This window comes from Diabrotica virgifera, chromosome 8, assembly GCF_917563875.1.
Source record: "Diabrotica virgifera virgifera chromosome 8, PGI_DIABVI_V3a".
NCBI lineage: Eukaryota > Metazoa > Arthropoda > Insecta > Coleoptera > Chrysomelidae > Diabrotica > Diabrotica virgifera.
Window position 1 is genome coordinate 48,243,274 of NC_065450.1, and position 19,802 is coordinate 48,263,075.

Consider the following 19,802-nt stretch of genomic DNA (forward strand, 5'->3'; position numbering starts at 1 on the left):
TCATCATAATTAAACATTTTTTCTTTTACAAGAAGCTCCCTGTCGCTGTTTTTCGAATGTTTTTTACAATTTAATTTGTCTTAATATTTACCGAGATATTCTATTTGTTTATAGGCCAAAAAATTGTTTATAATTTTAAAATATTCCTGAGGCCGCTTAAATAGTCCAATTTCAATTCTGTAAAGTACATTAGATAGGTATAGTGTTATTTTATGAAAAAATCATAGTTATTCTTATGCATCATAATTATTGTCGTTATTATAGCGAGCGTAAATCTTCAATTAACAATTCAATTGTTGCTAAACTGTTCATTTAATTTCCATCGGCTTCTGAAATTATAATCTACACAAGAAGGGCTTTTACATTACTAAGTTGTTTAATTATTGATTAACAATTACTTATCTAAAATTTTAGTTGAAAATTAAAGATTTTGTTGGAAAAACCCGCTTTTTACGGGGAAAGTTTTCGTCGAAGTGAATCAGGAGAAACACGTCTCTATGCAGCATTTAATTGCGGTGAATTTTTATTTGGGTGTTTTTGGTGTAAAGTTAAAATCTTTGGAGTTATAGAGCAAAAATTGAAAAAAACACGATTTTCGGGCGCCATTTTGTTTATAAAAAAGTAGCACACTATCTGCTGACTTTGCATACCTATATTATTAATACATACAATAATAAGATTCGATGCCAGCAATAAAATTGCTGGTAAATAACTTTTCCCAAAAATGGCCTATTCTCCGATCAGCGCAGACTAAAAATGAACTTCAAAAAACTCCTGATACAAAACTAAAAACCGCTAAACGCGGTAAAAATGAGTGGTGCAGACAATATTGCAGCTACAAAAGAGCTGATATAAATATTACCTGGCACAAAAATGTATTTTTATTTTGATGGAAAATAGAATTTTAATTGTATTTTGAAAGATTTTTCCACAGTATTTGCTTTTAAACACTAAAGCGCTTTCCACAAAAGAGTACCTTTAACCTTCCGATGACCAACCTTTTTTTGTTACACGGATGACCAACGGGGGTAAAAAATGACCCCAGTCAAAAATGACCATTGACAAAAAAATTTAGTTGTCTTAAAAAATAAAATATTGTATTCGTAATTTTAATGTTAGTATTGTATCAATAAATGATAAATAAACATTATTAAAACATATGTATTTTAAGTACAACTGCACAAAAATAGGAATCATCATTCTGAACAGAGAACTAAACAAATTTAAAATATACACTAATTTACGTCACCACAGGCTTAACAAACAATTTTTTTCAAGATTGGAATGTTTCTTACAAACCATTCCACGTAATAGACGGTATTTACTTATAAAATTGAAACATGGAAGGCCAAGGAAGTTCGTCTTTGACCCCAAATTCAGGAAATATTTATTTTTCGTAAAATATAGGGAATTTTTTTTATTACAAAATATGAGGGTATCTGGAATGATATTAAAGTCAAATAAAAAAATAATGAGTATAAAATTGAAAATATTTCTGAATTTATTAAATAAAAACATAAATTGGGGTCAAAATTTACCCCCCTTGGTCATCCGAAGGTTAATAAGGTTTGCAGTTTTAGAGGCTCCTTTGTGGCGCGTTTTAGTTTAAATTTTACTTTATTTTGTCGCATTTAGCGGTTTTTATTCTTGTAATTATTATAATGAAAATTAACTCAATAAACACATTACAAAATTGATTGTTATATAAGATGCAGTAAAATACTTTACGTAGTATATCAAGAATTTAAAAATCTCTAAAACAATACGATATAAAGACCTGTTAGCATTTTACCAGAAGTAATCTAATCTTTATTAAACAATTGTCTGTATAATGGACTGACAATGTTGCAACAAGTACAAAACTAAAGGTTAGCTTTTACATACAATGAATTTTGTGATGGCCATTTACCGAGTCCAAGATTAACATCATTATTGTAGGTACTCAAGTTATTATACTTTCACTGAGACTGAGAGTAAAGTTGAATGAATCAGCCAAAGTTAGTCGGAAAGCGAAAATGAATAGTTCCTAAAGAACAGATGTATAACATTTCCCACAATCTACTGCTTTACAACGAATGAAAGTTATGAAGATAATAACAATTATTTATATTCTCATCAGAATTAAATTAGTTAAAAATTAATAATTATTCATGGTAAGGCTAATTATTATTGGAGGATGATTAACATAAGACGGCTTCTTAACGTTAAAATAGCTTCTCTTATCAATTAAAAGTAGAAATTAATGAAATTATTGTCAACTGGGTGTATTTTAAATTAATTTGCTTCTTCAAGTGTTATTATTTTCAACTTAGAAAGCTGTCAACATTAGTTAAGTATAACAATGTGTGTAGCGAATACTGGACAAGTAATAAAAAATTCACAAGGAAAAAGTTTTCCTGTAGTTTGTTGAATACCATGTAATACAAAAATCAGTAGAATCCTGTATAAAAGGTATATTTAAAATCCCTCAAAAGAGCCACATCAAAATCACATACATAACTAGTTTTCAACTAATGTCGAAATATCCACGCTTAATGTAGCATTTTAAACCAATGTTTCCTTGACGGACTACTTTTACTGGGCTTTGACCCACATATTTTTGTTAAATAATATCTTGGTGGTTAGCATGTACATTGCACGTAAGCACTGATGATGACTGTTAAACCAGTCGAAAACTAGTTATGTGATTTTGATGTGGCCCTTTTGAGGGATTTTAAATATACCTTTTATACAGGATTTTACTGTTTTTTGGACAAGTAATACACTGTTGGAAAACCATTAATGCCCAAATTATTTGTTTTTAATCACTACAAAGTTAATTGCAATAAAAACAGGAGTACGACAAGGCGATTATCTGTGTCAACCACACTATTTAACATAGCAGTAGAAGGAACAGTCAATGGCAGTAGAACTAAAGGAACTATAGCTCACTCCTCGACACAAATAGTATCATATGCAGATGCCATAGTTATTAAAGGAAGAGAAAAATCAAGATTAAAAGAAGCAGTAACAACACAGGCAAATGAAGCACGGAAAAAAGGTCTAGAAATTAACAAAGGTAAAACAATAGCTATTTGTATAACAAGGGAGGAAAGTGCTACTTTTCCTCCCGAAAATGAAGTTTATTGCCAGACGCGTAGCGGAGGGCAGTAATCATTGGAGGGAGAAAAAGGCACTTTACTTCCATGTTATACATATGGTTTTTCCACCTTCCTCAAATCACAAGTCATTTTTTCATTTTAACTTAATTTATTTATGTAACTAACCAACAAAATTTATTATAACTAAAACTAACAAGTAGGTACAATATAACTGTCAACTGTCAAATATAAGTCAAATTATTAATGTAAACATTGTTAAATCAAAATAATAATTTACTGTTTTTTACCATTCTGCAAAATACAGGGTGTTTTATAAATAAACGGTAAAATGTATAGATAGTTACATAATAAAAAATATATATTGTACAGGGTATCAATAAGTTATATTTCATGAATGAATTACCATGACGTCACTTTTACTTTTCCTCCCTAGGGAGGAAAAATACTTTTCCTCCCTATGGAGGAAAAGTACAAATTTGCTCCCTACAATCAGGTCCGGAAAAGTATACTTTCGGTAGAGGTAGGTGGAAAAATATATACTCTGTTCTAGAAGAGAAGATAGCAAGAGAAGAGAAATTAAGATAGAAAACTAAACTTTTGAAAGAGTTCAAGAATTTAAATATTTGGAAGTGATTGTAAATGGCAACAGTAAGAGAAATAAAGAAGTAAAGGAGCGAATACTAGCAGGCAACAAAACATACTGGAGATATCATAGGCTAATTAAAGACAAGAACTTATCCAGAAGTACAAATTTGAAAATATACAAAGTTGCAATAAGACTAGTAGTTACATATGCAGCTGAGACAATGTGCCTCACCGAAAAAAAAAAAAAAATGAAGAAAAACTAACAAAGTTCGAAAGGAAAATCCTTATATTATATTAGCATTATGGCTGCTATAAGAACGGAAAACGGAGAAATGAAAAGAATATCTAACCATGAACTAAGCGACATAATGAAGGGGGAAGATATAATAGGTTTAATTAAAGTTCGGAGACTGAGATGTCTAGGACATAGAGAGCCAGAAAAACGACCTAGTTGTGACATAATTTTGTCACCCGACTGTTTTCAGCTCCTTGCCTATTTATTAAATTTAACAGACCCCTTTTTGTTAAGCTTATTTAATTTATGCATTTAAAAGGGGGAACTTTTTAACAGGTACCTCGATATTTCTTTTTTCATTCTAGAAAATGCTTATTTGATGTTTATGTAAATAACCCTTCGATTGTTATGCTAGAATAAGATGAATCCTTCCGTAATAATCTTTCTTATTCTGGAACATTGTAATAATGTATAAATGGGGGTTTTTAGGATTAGTAAGTCAGTTGTGAATTTGAATACGTCGGTGTACTGTGATATGTATCGAGCGCGATATATTTTTGTAATTGTAATTATGTAGATAAATTATGTTTTTCATTTGTTTAGAAGTAAGTTATTAAAAATAAATGAAGTTAACTAAAATTAAACTTAGTGCCTAAAAACATAAATAATGAAATAGTAAAGTCAACCGCGTAAAGTCAGTTTTGTAACATACTGATTAAGAACGTTAACAGATGGAAGCCAGAAACTGGGAAAGACCCAGAGAGTGATGGAAGAACCAGATCATGAGGGATGTCAAAATCCTGACAGTGAGAAACTGGAGGGAACTATACAGATATCGAAATGAGTGGAAGAAAACTGTAACGAAAGCCATATCATACAACAAACTTTGACAATACACTAGAAGAATGCGGAGTGATTCACCGCAATAAGCGAATCAGCGAGTTCTAAGTAAGAACGGCAAACATTCCATCCGATATGAAAAGCCCTGATGATGATGATATCCTCATCAGAATTAAATTAGTTAAAAATTATTAGTTCTTAATGGTAAGGCTAAGTATTAGTGGAGGATGATTAAGATAAGACCACTTCTCAACGGCAAAATCGTTTCTTTTATCAATTAAAAGCAGAAATTTTAAATGATTGTCAACTGGGGGAATTTTAAATTAATTTGTTTCTTTAAATGTTATTTTCTACTTAGAAAGCTGTCAACATTATTTATAACAATGTGTGTAGCAAATAATGAACCAGTAATGTACAGATAAAAAAAATCCTGATATCTTTTTTGAAACACCGTTAATGGTGATGGTGGTAACGAATCGGGTACCATAGAAGACACTACCACCCGTTCCAATTTAAGTTAACACGTTGACGGACAGTGCGTCAAATCTATAAGCAAGTGTTGTGACACTATATGCATTTTGCAAAGTAGAATAGGGGAAAATGTAACGTCTATAGACGTTGTGTCACATTACATCAATAGAAATTAGACGTCTGTAGACGTTCTGTCCGTCAACGTGTTGAAAGAGGAGGGGTTCTTGGTAAGGCCACTAACCTAACAAGAGAAGACGTTTTCCTCATCTTTTTCTTATAGCCCAAGAAGCAGCGCTGAAAAATCTCTTTGAATTTACTAAAGCTAGATTTTTCACAGTTGATTACTGTCATTGTGTAGAGAACATACTGCGGTCGGTCAAGCGAAACGTAGAACAGGGGTTACTGAGAGGGTATCAACGTTACTTTCCTACGAAGGTAATTAAATCCATTTACTAAGGCTGAAAATCAGTACACACATTCTAAATTAAATATAAATAAAAGTTATTATAGTCGGTCAGCTGTATGTGAATGTACAGGGTTATTCACTATATTTTAACCCCCTTGTAAACTGCTTTATTTACAGAATTAGAAAAAAATGTAAAATACAAAAGTTATTCGATTTTTAAATTACGATTTTTTGACATATATATCGTACTAGTGACGTCATCCATTTGGGCGTGATGACGTAATCGACATTTTTTTAATAGGAATAGGGGTCGAGTGCTAGCTCATTTGAAAGGTTATTCAATTCTCTATACAAAACATTAAGATCATTATTTATACAGGGTGTTCAAAAATTTTTTTAATTAAAATAATTGTTTAATTAATAATTCAAAATTTTTTTTTGGACACCCTCTATAAATAATGATCTTAATGTTTATAGTTCTGTATAGAGAACTGAATAACCTTTCAAATGAGCTAGCACACGATCCCTATTATCATTTAAAAAAATAGTCGATTACGTCATCACGCCCAGATAGATCACGTCACTAGTACGATATATATGTCAAAAAATCATAATTAAAAAATCGAATAGCTTTTGTATTTTACATTTTTTTCTAATTCTGTAAATAAAGCAGTTTAAAGGGGGTCAAAATATAGTGAATAACCCTGTACATTCATTGGGGCCGACCGACCGGCTCTGTCCCGTCATACAGCTGACCGACTGTAATAACTTTTATTTATATTCAATTAAGAATGTGTGTACTGATTTTCAGCCTTAGTAAATGGATTTAATTAGCTTCGTAGGAAAGCAACTTTGATACCCTCTCAGTAACCCCTGTTCTACGTTTCGCTTGACCGACCGCAGTATGTTTATCTACACAATCACAGCAATCAACTGTCAAATATTTAGCTTAAGTAAATTCAAAGAAATTTTTCAGCGCTGCCTCTCCGTCCGTTATTACGCCATCTCCCTTCAAAAGTTAGCGATCCTAAGAGCAATTTCAGCTTTGAAATCTGCTACTCAAAAGATTTCTGCGAATAAGCGGTCAAACCATTACCTCAGATGTTTCAGCCAAGAGCCAGAAGTCTGGCTCTTGGCTGGTAAGGATCGGTAAGAACTCTTCTTACCGATCTTTTCCCAGTACTTTACCTTCCAATAGGATTCGGAATAAATCATATCTTTCACCTCTACAATTTTTAGCATTACGTGGGTAGGTATTAAATTATAGGCCTATAAATATTAACAAACCAACAGAAAATATTACAGGCACACCTTGTCAAAAATATAAAATATCTAATAGATCGATAAACCACAATGGTGACTTCGCGATTTTTTACGATTTTCCAAAAATAATTTTATATTCACACCCATCTAAAGTCAAGTAATAGACCAATAAATGACAATATAAAATTTGTGAATGTATCGCTTTTACGTAGTACCTATCGTAAATTTTTACCATCTTTTCTCATCGTAAATTCTTACACAGTAATAAATTCTTGAAAGAAGATTTGCGCTAGGTTTCTAACTGATCCTATAAGTTGAAGACCTTGATTCTAAGACTGCTTTTACTTTTGAATCAACGAGAATTCCAATTGTCTCTAGAAGGATTGTTGTTTAAATGGTTTTATCGTGTGTACGCCAAATACCATCATTAACGATATCGTTTTGCTAAAGATATTTTTGTGATACTAGTTGACCTTAAAATCGTTTTTAATAGCATCGTTTACAGGGGGATTTCACGCATTCTATATAAAAAAAATTGAAGGCAATGTATATGTAGCAATTTATAGATTTTGATCTTTTTTCTTTGGATTTTGAACAGAAAACCAGGCTGAAAATTTTGAATGTTTTTACTACACAACTTTTGACTGTGACTGTGTATGAATCACTCGTAGCTGTGCTTGTAGTGTGTCACTGTCAAACATCCATTCATGGCAGTCACTGTCAAACATCCGTCGTCACTGTCATTTTGTTCAAGGGTGTGGGTTTTACGGCCCTTCCCGTAGATAGATGGATATATTTACAGAGCCTTCTGGCCTATTTCACTGCGACCTTTTCAGATCTATTGTGGTCCTCTCGTCCTAGATAACATTCTCGAGCCTGACCCTTTTTAAAAAGTCTAATAGCTTCGAGCCTGAACCGTTCATGTAGCTATTTGCCGGTGTATTTTCTTCTTCTAATGCAAAGAACCGTACATTTGCTAGACTGTCACACTGACATACCTATAATGTGTTCTGCTGTTTCTTCTTCCAAGTGACAGAATCTGCACACGTCATCATCTGACAATCCCATCAGCTTCAAGTGCCTATTCAGCTTACAGTGCCCTGTTAACAGACCTACTATGGCTTTGACTGTTTTCCTGTCGGCTTATTAGGTCTGTCATAAATTTTGGAGAACGTTATGTAATGAACTGTTTCACCTGTATTTGTCCTGATGAATTTCTCCACCATTCCAAAAATTTGTGAGCTACCCACTTTTTTGTAGCCATTGTTGTTACTGCCTTTGCAACGCTGCAGAAGGGTTTCGGTCCCACGAATGGCATTGATGAGGCTTGTTTGGCCATTTCATCTACTTTTTCGTTGCCCTTATGACCCTCGTGCCCCGGTACCCAGGCTACCGTAACCTTGCTACGGTCTCCTAGTTTATTTAGGGCACACACACAATCCCATACTAGCTTAGAATTGACCTCTACAGAATTGAGTGCCTTAAGCGCTGCCTGACTCTCTATAAAGATGGCAATTGAACGGAACGTTCTTTCCTGCCTCTCTATTTCTTTCACGCAGTGATGGATTGCCGTTATTTTCGCCTGGAAAACTGTGACGTCCTTAGATAACCTTACCGGGAAATGTATCCCTTGATTCGTCCCTACTATGCCGGCTCCCACACCTTCCGATATTATTGAGCCATCAGTGTACCAGGTAGCTTGTATGGGTACACCTTCCTACCAGTCTTCCCTGCCTGGTTATTAATTGTGAACTTATGCTGTTGCATCGATAGGCTGCCCCATCACAATATCGGCTATTAGCTTCTCGATTAGCTTTCTGTTGTCAGCACCATACACCTGCATCTGGCTTCGTCCTGTACAAAGATATGAAGCGGTGGTAGATTCAGCAGGACTTCCAGCGCTGCTGTAGAAGCTGTTTTTATGGCACCCGTAATACACAGGCATGCTAGCATTTGGGTATTACCTAGCAGCCTTATTGCTTCCACACGCTGCGTCTTTGTCCACGGCGTCACCGAGCCATAGGTTATCATTGGTCTAATAACCCTTGTAGATAACCATAGAGTCATGCACCAAATTCTTACCGCACATTCTTCTACATCTGCATAAGGACATAGTAGCTTTCTGTGTGGTTTTTTAGGATATAGTAACTTGCTTCTTGTTTACTTGCAAGCAAGCAGCAAGTAACAGAGAGAGTTGGTTTAAGGATAAACTACGGAAAAACAAAAATGATAAACAATGTCGTCCCCAATGTGGTAATAGAAATCGAGAAGTCGCCCATAGAACTTGTGGAAAAATATGTGTATTTGGGTCACGATTAACGCGAAACAGAGCTACTCAGAAGAATAAGTTTAGGTTGGGCTGCATTCGGAAAAATGAGAGATTTTTTTAAAACAAATATATCAATCAATTTAAAAAGGAAAGTTTTTAACCAGTGCGTTCTACCATTCTTCACATACGGAGCAGAAACCCCTACTCTCATAAAAACATCTTCTAAAAAATTGAGAAGGACAAAACGAGAGATGGAGATATCAATGCTTGGAATAAGCTTAAGAAATAGAGTAAGAAACAAGGAAGTTCATAGACGAACCGGAGGGGTTAATTTTTTTTTTGGCCTTCGGGATCAAGTGCCCATTCAGCCAGTAGCAAATGTGTAACCTATTCTAACTAAACTAACTACACTTCTGGAAACTAATTATGGAAATTAAACGAAGAACTACGATGGGTAGGGGAACTAGGATTACTTTTCGCACCTAGGGGTCATTCAAGGTGACTCACAGACAGAAAGGGTAGACCACGGAAAATATGGGTAAATAGTTAAAATAATAGCGAGGTTATATAGGCGATATAACAGAGGTAACGAGCTTAACACCTAAACTAAAGTTTGAAGTTACACATTTTAATAAACTTAAGAATAATTTTGTTTACCTGGTACCTATTTAATGATAGTAAATGGGGTAGATTGAAAGAGGGGTATAAGTTTTGCAATAATAAACTATTAATAAATTCCTGTCTTTTTATTTCAAATTTACTGCAAGCATAAAAAATGTGATCTAAGCAATGAACTGTCAACACTGATGGAATGGCCCCGTCCCATTCCAACAGTGAAGCGAGATAGGCGCCAACATACAAGAGAGAGGTTCTAGCACTTCTAGAGAGACATGAGAGAGACAGAGAATTTGTCAGGTAAAATTTGCTACAACTACAACGTACCTGACTAGCACTGTCCGATTATCTTCCCTCCTTTACCTGATTATCTTCTATCTCATCCTGACACCATTAACTTCGTTTTATGGCGATTCCATCAGTGTTGACAGTTCGTTGGATCTAAGTCGCTCACCACATTGCAGGTTTCACAAAGTTTGGTATTGACTATACCAATTCTATATTATAAATGTTCAGGAAAGCTTGCATGTCGGAATTTAAGCCTACAATGGTCACAATATCATTCCTTGTAAAATCATACTCTTGGTGCCACAACACTGTGGGAATGCTTGAATGTAATAGTGTGTATCGTGTGGGACAATTACAGCAATATCTTTTCCAATACCATTCCCATTTTCCCTTAAAATTACTTTTAGATATCGTTAAATATTCTTGAGCTCCTAAATTGTTTTCCATATACTGTTCAGTTGTGACTATTTCTTTGGCTAAGGAATCTACAACTTCATTTCCACGAAGTCCCTAATATGAGCTTTTACTCAAGTGAATTTTAATTCGTATTGACTTTTTCTTAAGTTATGAATTTTTAATTTGAATTCTCTGATAAAATGATTTATATCAGTAGCCACTACAGTACCAATTGGGTTAGCGATGCATTTAAGAACCGATAAGGAGTCACTCAAAAGATGTATTGTTTTTAACTTGTTTTGTTTTTCGATATACTCGCTGGCCAGGCGCGGATACAGAGGGGGGTCAACGGGTCCATGGACCCCCCTATTGTATTTATAAGTATTTTTTTATTACTTATTATTTTTTTCTGTCAACCAGAGCTCAATTCTTTTGATACCGTAGGTATATGAGATGACTGAATTTTATCCTTAGAGTAAGCGTGAGTCGTATGGCTAAATCTGGCAATAAAATATTTGCGGTACGTCTGACCCCCCTATTAAGAATTTCTAGATCCGCGCCTGTCGCTGGCTTTAATAATATCAATCGCTTCTGCAGAAAAAATGGAAGTACTGTTATTTAGTTTGAATTTTTCTTGAACGTTTGTTGATGGTATATACTATATACCTATAGAAGGCACACCCCGTACCGTCATTTTGTTTTGATGCGTCGGTATAATATATTTCCAGAAAATCTGGCAGATTTGCTATGCAAGCGCTTGGAGAATTTTTACTTATCAACAAATTTTCATGGTATACACATACAGGAATATTAATTTCTATTGGTTCCAACATATCGAAGAATTCAGATTTATCGATAAGTCTTTTTAAAGCACTATTGTGAGGACTTGTATTTCTAAAAGCCATACATAATGGAGGAGAAGGTTTTTTGACCAATGTTTGTTTGCTAAATCGTAGTTATTTAATAAAGCTATTTTATGTAACAGAATAGGATTTTTAAAAGAAGACTTAATAATAAATTTTTCTGACAACCATTCCCTCCGCAAAAATAATGATGGGCCTAGTGTTTTAAACCGAAGTGGTTCCACAGGCGTTGAACACACCGCACCCAAACAGAGCCTTAGGGAAGTATTTTGAATTACATATTTCCAATCGTTTTAAGGTGTAAGGACTGACTGATCCATACAACGTACATCCGTAATCCAGGATGGACCTAATAAATGCTTTGTAGAAAGTTAAACACGATTGTGAATCTGCTCCCCACCAAGTTCATCTTATGAATTTTAAAAAATTTATACCTTTTAACCCGGCACCTGCCACGTGGGGTACTACCAGCACCCCATAACACATTTTCATCAAATATTTGGTATTTTAAGTTTGTTAACCGTGCTGTGCGTCATAGTAGCTTTCTATAATATTATATAGCATAGATCTGTTTGCGTCTGAAGTGGTTATTTAGTGTCATTTTGAACTTGTGGCTCTAAAGTCGAATCGGGGTGTCATTATCTGGCAGTTTAAGTTTTAAATTTTTTTGTTGTGTTTTTGATAAACAGGTCAGATTTACATTTTTTATTGTAATAACTGATTTAAATTATTAATATAGTCTCTATACTCAATAAATCTTAATTTTTTTAGATATTTTACTTCACTTCATTTATTATGAGTTGGTACTTGCTAATTTGCTTATAACACCTTTTTAATTTTATTTTTTAATATTTATAATATATTAGTAGCTAATAAGTTAATAAAACATGTTTTTTTATATACTTTTGTGTAACTTAACACATTATTTTGTTTATAAACAAGTAGATTACAGAAAATTTAAAGGGGTGCTGTGAGCACCCCACGTGGCAGTTGCAAAGCCACGTGGCAGGTGCCGGGTTAAACATTTTGATTTAGATGATACAAGATTAACATGATACAAGAATAATTCCAAGATAAGTTACCTTATTTGATACTGGATATAATGTACCATTTACATTAATATTATCAATGTTGGGCAGAATATGTCTTGTAAAGATGGTAGCATTAGCTTTTTGAGGAGTTAAGGAAAAAGGAGGGGAAGATATTCTCAAACGTATTACAAGGCAAAAATGGAGATGGACGTGATATGTTGCAAGAATGTAAGACGACAGATGGAAAAAATTGCTTGAGTGGAGACCACGGCCAGACAAGCGAAGCCGGGGAAGACCCCAACGCGATGGAACGACGACCTCAAAAGAACGGTGACCAATGGGATAGCAGAGGCGCAGAACAGAAGAAGATGGAAATATCTGGAGGAGGTCTATGTTCAACAATGGACAAATCAGGGTTGACTGATTTTTACAAAAAAAGACCTGAAGATAATATCACGAGAAAATCATGTATGTCGTCACCATTAATGTGAAATAGATATTGGTAAATTTAAATCAAATAGCCTTTTTTAGGTGACACACTGAAAGTGAAATCTCTTGATTTAATATTGACTTAATTTTTGATGGTATTTGTAATTTCTGATGGTATTTGCGTCACAAATTTTCTTTGATTATATCACAATTTTTCAAACATTAGTAAATATGACCATACAAAAATACTACCAACAAACACGTGTAAAATCTTCTTTTTAGAAAATTGAGTTTTGTTAATCGTTTACTCACTAACTCGTGATGTAATAATATGTCTGTACGCATACTTGCCAAGTAGCGAATTAATAGGCCTGGATCCCGCGTACCAAAAAAAGTTGATTAATAGCAAGCTGAAAATTTGTTATAGCTTATCGGTGTCTAGTCGGACAAACTTTGATGATAGGGAACACTGGAACAGGGGAAGTTTTAAATGTGGAACGTGGTTTTGATTGTGAAACGTGTCATCCTGACACGTATGACTGTGAAAACTAGCAGGTTGTTTTTGAGTTTATTCAATAGTAAACTTTTTTATATATATATATATATATATATATATATATATATATATATATATATATATATATATATATCAATCAAATGAAAATATATATATATATATATATATATATATATATATATATATATCTATATGAAAAATGTTTGTCCGACAAATATGTTGGGTGTTTTAATAAGTCCGACACGTAGAACATGTCAAACGACACGACAGGAATTACATTGGTGGTAAATAGCAGTCTGATTTTTGCATGAGAGTTTAATGAAAGGGTAACAAATCAATTGGATGTTCTGTCCGACAAAATACATGGGACGTTTTCGTAATCTGACGTTCCAAATTTTTAAACTGTTTCACAATTAATGCTTCCCCTGTTCCAGTGTTCCCGTACATCAAAGTTTGTCCGATTAGACACCGTTAAGCTATTAACAAATTTTCAGCTTGCTATTAATCAACTTTGTTTGGTACGCGGGATCCAGGCCTATAATTTATTATTCAAAATTGCGGTTTAGACATTTCTAGTTTCAAGACTACTCAAATATGTATTCGTTATGTAATAATTAATATGTGTCATATCAATATTAAAAATTCATAAATTTGTCAAGTTACACGGAAGCATTAGTATTAGTTACACGGAGTATTAGTTTTTTCGAATTAATTATTATGCTTCATTTAGTTCCATGACCGTTAGCGATCGTTGGATATCATGTTGGCTACCATATTCGCTATCGTGACTTTATTGATAGCAGCTCTGAATAATGACGTAGTCGATTTTCCATACCATTGTTTTATATTTTTCAGCCATGATGTTCTTTTTCTACCAGAACTACGTTTCCTTGGATCTTTCCCTGAATGATCAGATGTAAAAGATCATATTTTTCAGGATGTCTCATAATATGATCGAAGTATTCCAGCTTGCTTCTTTTTATTACAGTGATCAGTTGTGTTGTTTGGTTCAGCAGTCTAAGGACCTCCTAATTCCAAATTCTGTCTTGTCTACTCAGCTTATTCTTAGTAGTCGTGTATACAGAGTGAGTCATGAGGAACTGTACATACTCTTACCTCGTATACAGGCCCCTATGGGGAATAACAAATGACCATTAAAAAGTGTCTGCTCCCATTGTTTAATAATATACAGGGCGAGTTTCGCATTTTGACAGAAATTTGTATTCGTCATAATTTTTGAACGGTCAGATCGATGTGACTCTTATTTTGGCCAATCGTTACACTATTACCGCCTAATCAACTGATTTACTCAAACTAGAAAAAAATCAGGTCCGGCTTTAAAAAAATTAGTTCGTTTGGGTCTTAGAAAAAATTTCACCCTGTATAATCTTTTTGAAAACTCTAATATGAATTTTACAAATTAGACAAATAGGCAATTAAAATAACATATTTATTTTTTTCCGCACACGATTGCTTAATTTTTTATAAAAAAATCAAATTTGGTTATGAATTAAAAGTTTGGTAAAGTGAACAATAGATTTAACAAAATTAACTTTTATTACCAAAATTAATTTTTTTTAACAAATATTTAATTTATGTTACCACCAATCAACTGATTTATTCAAACAAGAAAAAATCAGGCCCGGATTTAAAAAATAAGTTCATTTTGGTCTTAGAAAAAATTTCACCCTGTATACGCTTTTTGAAAACTCTAATATGATTTTTACAAATTAGACAAATAGGCAATTAAAATGGCATATTTATTTTTTTCCCCACAATATTACTTAATTTTTTATAAAAAAAAATCAAATTTGACTATGAATAATTAAAAGTTTGGTAAAGTGAACCATAGATTTAAAAAAAATAACTTTTATTACAAAAATTAATTTTTTTGAACAAATATTTAATTTATGTTATCATCCAATCAACTGATTTATTCAAACTAGAAAAAAATCAGGCCCGGATTTAAAAAATTAGTTTGTTTGGGTCTTAGAAAAAATTTCACCTTGTATACGTTTTTTGCAAACTCTAATATGAATTTTACAAATAAAACAAATAGGCAATTAAAATGGCATATTTATTTTTTCCCCACACGATTACTTATTTTTTTATTAAAAAATAAAATTTAGATAGATTTAAAACATAGATTTAAAAAAATTAACTTTTTTTACAAAAATTAATTTACAAAAACAACGTTTTTCTTAAAATTAAAAGTTTTACCATTTTTTTTTTCTGTAACACGTCTAGATCTAAAACTTCCCATAACACTTCTTTTGGACTCTATAGTTTAACATAGACGTGACCAAATTGATAAATTTTAAATTTTTCCACCTAATTTTTGCCATTTACAAGTTTGCAACTTTTACAAGAAGAAGACTGAAAGTCTACAACATTTTTCATAGTCTTCACAATGGTAAGAGGTATGTGCTGTAAAAATTTCAGAAAAAAATATTAAAATGGAACAGAGTTGTAGCGAGTTAAACCGAGAGTTTTTTTTTTCATATTTAGGTTAAAATTACGATTTTGACAAATTTGATTTTTTAATAAAAAATTAAGTAATCGTGTGGGGAAAAAATAAATACGCCATTTTAATTGCCTATTTGTCTTATTCGTAAAATTCATATTAGAGTTTTCAAAAAGCGTATACAGGGTGAAATTTTTTCTAAGACCAAAACGAACTAATTTTTTAAATCCGGACCTGATTTTTCTCTAGTTTGAATAAATCAGTTGATTGGATGGTAACATAAATTACTTATTTGTGCAAAAAAAATAATTTTTGTAATAAAAGTTATTTTTTTTTTTAAATCTATGGTTCACTTTACCAAACTTTTAATTCCTAGTGAAATTTGATTTTTTTATAAAAAATTAAGTAATCGTGTGCGGAAAAAAATAAATATGCCATTTTAATTGCCTATTTGTCTAATTTGTAAAATTCATATTAGAGTTTTCAAAAAGCGTATACAGGGTGAAATTTTTTCTAAGACCCAAACGAACTAATTTTTTTAAAGCCGGACCTGATTTTTTTCTAGTTTGAATAAATTAGTTGATTAGGTTGTAATAGTGTAACGATTGGCCAAAATAAGAGTCACATCGATCTGACCGTTCAAAAATTTTGACGAATACAAATTTCTGTCAAAATGCGAAACTCGCCCTGTATATTATTAAACAATGGGAGCAGACACTTTTTAATGGTCATTTGTTATTCCCCATAGGAGCCTCTATACGAGGTAGGAGTATGTACAGTTCCTCATGACTCACCCTGTATACCCATATCTCAAAGCACTTTCAAGCGCATAGCCTCACTTAATGTCCACGCTTTCACTCCATGCAGTAGGACGGGAAAGATATAGCAATATGTAATTCGAATGTGAGGATCAATATTTTGATCGTGGTTGCGAACTACGTTTCTCATTTGTACAACATTAGATAGAGCTTGTTCTATTCGGCTTTTAATTTCTGCAGTTTGATCTCCGCTCTCATTGATATTACTGCCGAGAAACATGAGTCTCTCTACTCTGTCTAGTATGGCATTTCTAACTTTTATACCGTTATCATGTATATATTTTTTTGCTAACTCATATACAGTGATGAGAGCGCTAATGTATTTAGTTTTCTTAACGTTGAGCTTTAATCCATACTAACTACAGATTTGTTTTATTTTGGGTAATAGACTTTGAAGGTTTTCTACTTAGTAATTAGCCAGCACTAAGGTACCTTCGACATATCTGATATTGTTCACGGTTAGTCAGTCCATTTAGAATAATACCTTATATTGTCTCCATTAAGGCTTTCCTTAATTTCTTTAAAAATGCTAAAAAATAGAAGGGTTTTTAGGAGAGAGGCCAGCTATTTCCCTCCTTTTTTGTAATATGTACATTGAAGATGTCGTGTTTGTATTTCAACTCTTCCATTTGAATGCATTTATCTTGCATCCACGTTTCTTTAGCTATCTTTATCTTTTGTGTTATTAATATATGTTTTTTATATTCTTTCCTGTTGTTTCTCTGTTGGATGTTGCATCTGTCTGCTCCATTAATTCAATAACTTCTATGGTCATCCATTGTTGTTTCTTTTGTCTATGTTTTTTATTATTTGTGAGATATTATCTTTAAAATATCTTCCATATTTCTACAAAGTTTTCATATATTATTTTACTAAGCTTGTCATTTAGATCTTATTCTATTTGTTTTTTTTTCTTTTGGGATCCTGTCCATAGACACCGCAATAAGTTAAACAAGGATAAGCGATACAGCATGTCTTTGATACATTATTTACTAAAAATTTTGACGTTTATAATTTTCAGTGACATTGGCGCATTTGTTGTGTTTAAAAATGGTTTTTCATATTATTTAACTTTTAGTCTTTGTACATTTCATTGTAATTTTTATTGCAATGACTAGCTGTTGCTCTCTTACAAATTGTCATTATACTCCTTGAGTCTGGCTATAGTGCTGTCGAATAAAAACATATTTGTTTATTTTCGAGATAACTGTTTAACTTTATGTTTTTTAATTGATTTATTGCCGTTTTATATTTATCTGTATATTAGTAATAATAGTCGGTATGATATTCAAGATGTTTAATGTTGAGTCCATCACTCTCCTCAACAGTGAAAAAAGATCAAATATTTCAATAAGGTAACTTTGTAAAATACGTCCACCGAGATAATAGCAATTTTCTAATAATTACATTGAAAGTACATGCCGACGTACTTCTTCTTCTTCTTCTTCTTTTGGCATCAGAGCCCTGGATGGGTCTTCTGTCTGGCTATGTCCTTCCATTCAGATCTCTCTTGGGCCCTTCTCCTCCATTGTCATATATTAATGGTTTTCAGGTCGTCTTCCACGTCATCCAACCATCTTGTCTTCCTACCGGCTTTCACTGTAACATCTTCTTTGTCAATTTCGTGTCTTCCTGTCACTGAACATGTCCCAGCCATAACAGTCTTTGACTTTTCACAAATCTTACAATGTCATACCCTTCATTCAGATCATTAACCTCATCATTTCTCCTGATTCTCCATGTGTCGTCTTCCTCTTGCACCGAGCCATATACTTTTCTCAGTATCTTTTTCCCGAATGTCCCGAGTAGAGATCTCGGTATTGCGGGATCCCGCGTCATTTTCCAATCCCGCGTGATGCGGGATTACAGATGCGGGATCCGCTGGATTTGCGGGACTGAAAAAAGCGTACATTACTGCTGTAGTTACGCTCAAAATTATCAAAAAACTGTGTTTGCGCCGTATTTTACAACGACGTAGATATGTGTCTGCACTACTGATTTATCTCCAAAAGCCTCGTAGTTACCAAGTGTCGTGTGATGATGAAACTGTTCATCTCCCACCGAAAAGTTTACTTCGAAAAGAAATTAATGATTTTGTAACGGGAATGAACCCTTTAAATTGATCTGAAAGCAATGATGACGAAGAGGCTGATCAAGTAAGAAACACGTGAGAAACAATGTAGAGGTTCCATCATTGGGTTCCGATCTTGATCTTACATTGCAACAGGAGTTAGAGTTAACTATATCGTCAGCATGTAATGTATTTACTTTGCCCGCCGCCATCTCGAGCTAATACACTTGAGTCCGTTATTAAAATAGAAATGACTCTATGAATCTGGTGAGTCAATGGGAAAATATCTTACATTTACATATAAAGCCTAAAAAGGAATACCGTCGACGTATAAAAGCCGAATGGGCATTTTCTGCTGCTGGCTATATTGTGTCTAAAATACGCAGGATTTTGGCAGATGACAGTTTAGATTTAGATATTGGCTAGTATGAATAAAAATAAAAATATAGTATATACTCCAAATTTTGGAGTACATACTCCACGTGGTAGTATCTACTCTTATGTACGGTGAGTAGAAACTCATCACATCAACATATTTTTATTTATACGAAATGTAGTATAAACTTAAACTTTATGCTCATACTCATTAGACCGTACTTGGAGTTTATACTCCGTTTTTATTCATACCATCCAATATATTGTGTTTCCCTTGCAAACATTTTCAATTGAAAGCTTTAGCTACCTAAGCTAAATAATAGTAACTTATAGCTAAGTAATATAGCAACTAAATTAGTAAACTATATTAATTTTCAGTTGAAAATGGTTTTTTTTGGTTATTTTTTTTAAATTTTGTTGGTGTATTTTTTGAAGATAGATTTTTTGTTTTTCCTGTATTTGTTACTGTTTTTTGTAAGGAAAAAACAGTTTTGATCTCATACTAATAGTAATACTTAAATAAATATGGAGTTAGTTGATTAATTTATTGTTTTATTTGCCTTATATAAATATGACTATGTTCAATATGCGGGATCCCGGAAATACCGAGATCCCGCGGGATTGAAAATTCTTAGTCCCGAGTCCCGCAAATACCGAGATTGAACTCAGGCTGCGGGATTGGAAGCCCTAGTCCCGAGTGAATACGACATGCCGATGTACAGTGGAACCTCGTTAACTCGGATTAATCGGGATCGCGGCCGATCC

At 33.2% G+C, this 19,802-nt stretch overlaps 1 protein-coding gene across 1 annotated transcript in view; it reads left to right on the plus strand.

Annotated features, from left to right (window-relative positions):
• LOC114334845 (serine-rich adhesin for platelets) overlaps positions 1–19,802 on the plus strand; it is a 300,061-nt gene that overhangs the window by 40,667 nt on the left and 239,592 nt on the right. The window lies entirely within an intron of this gene.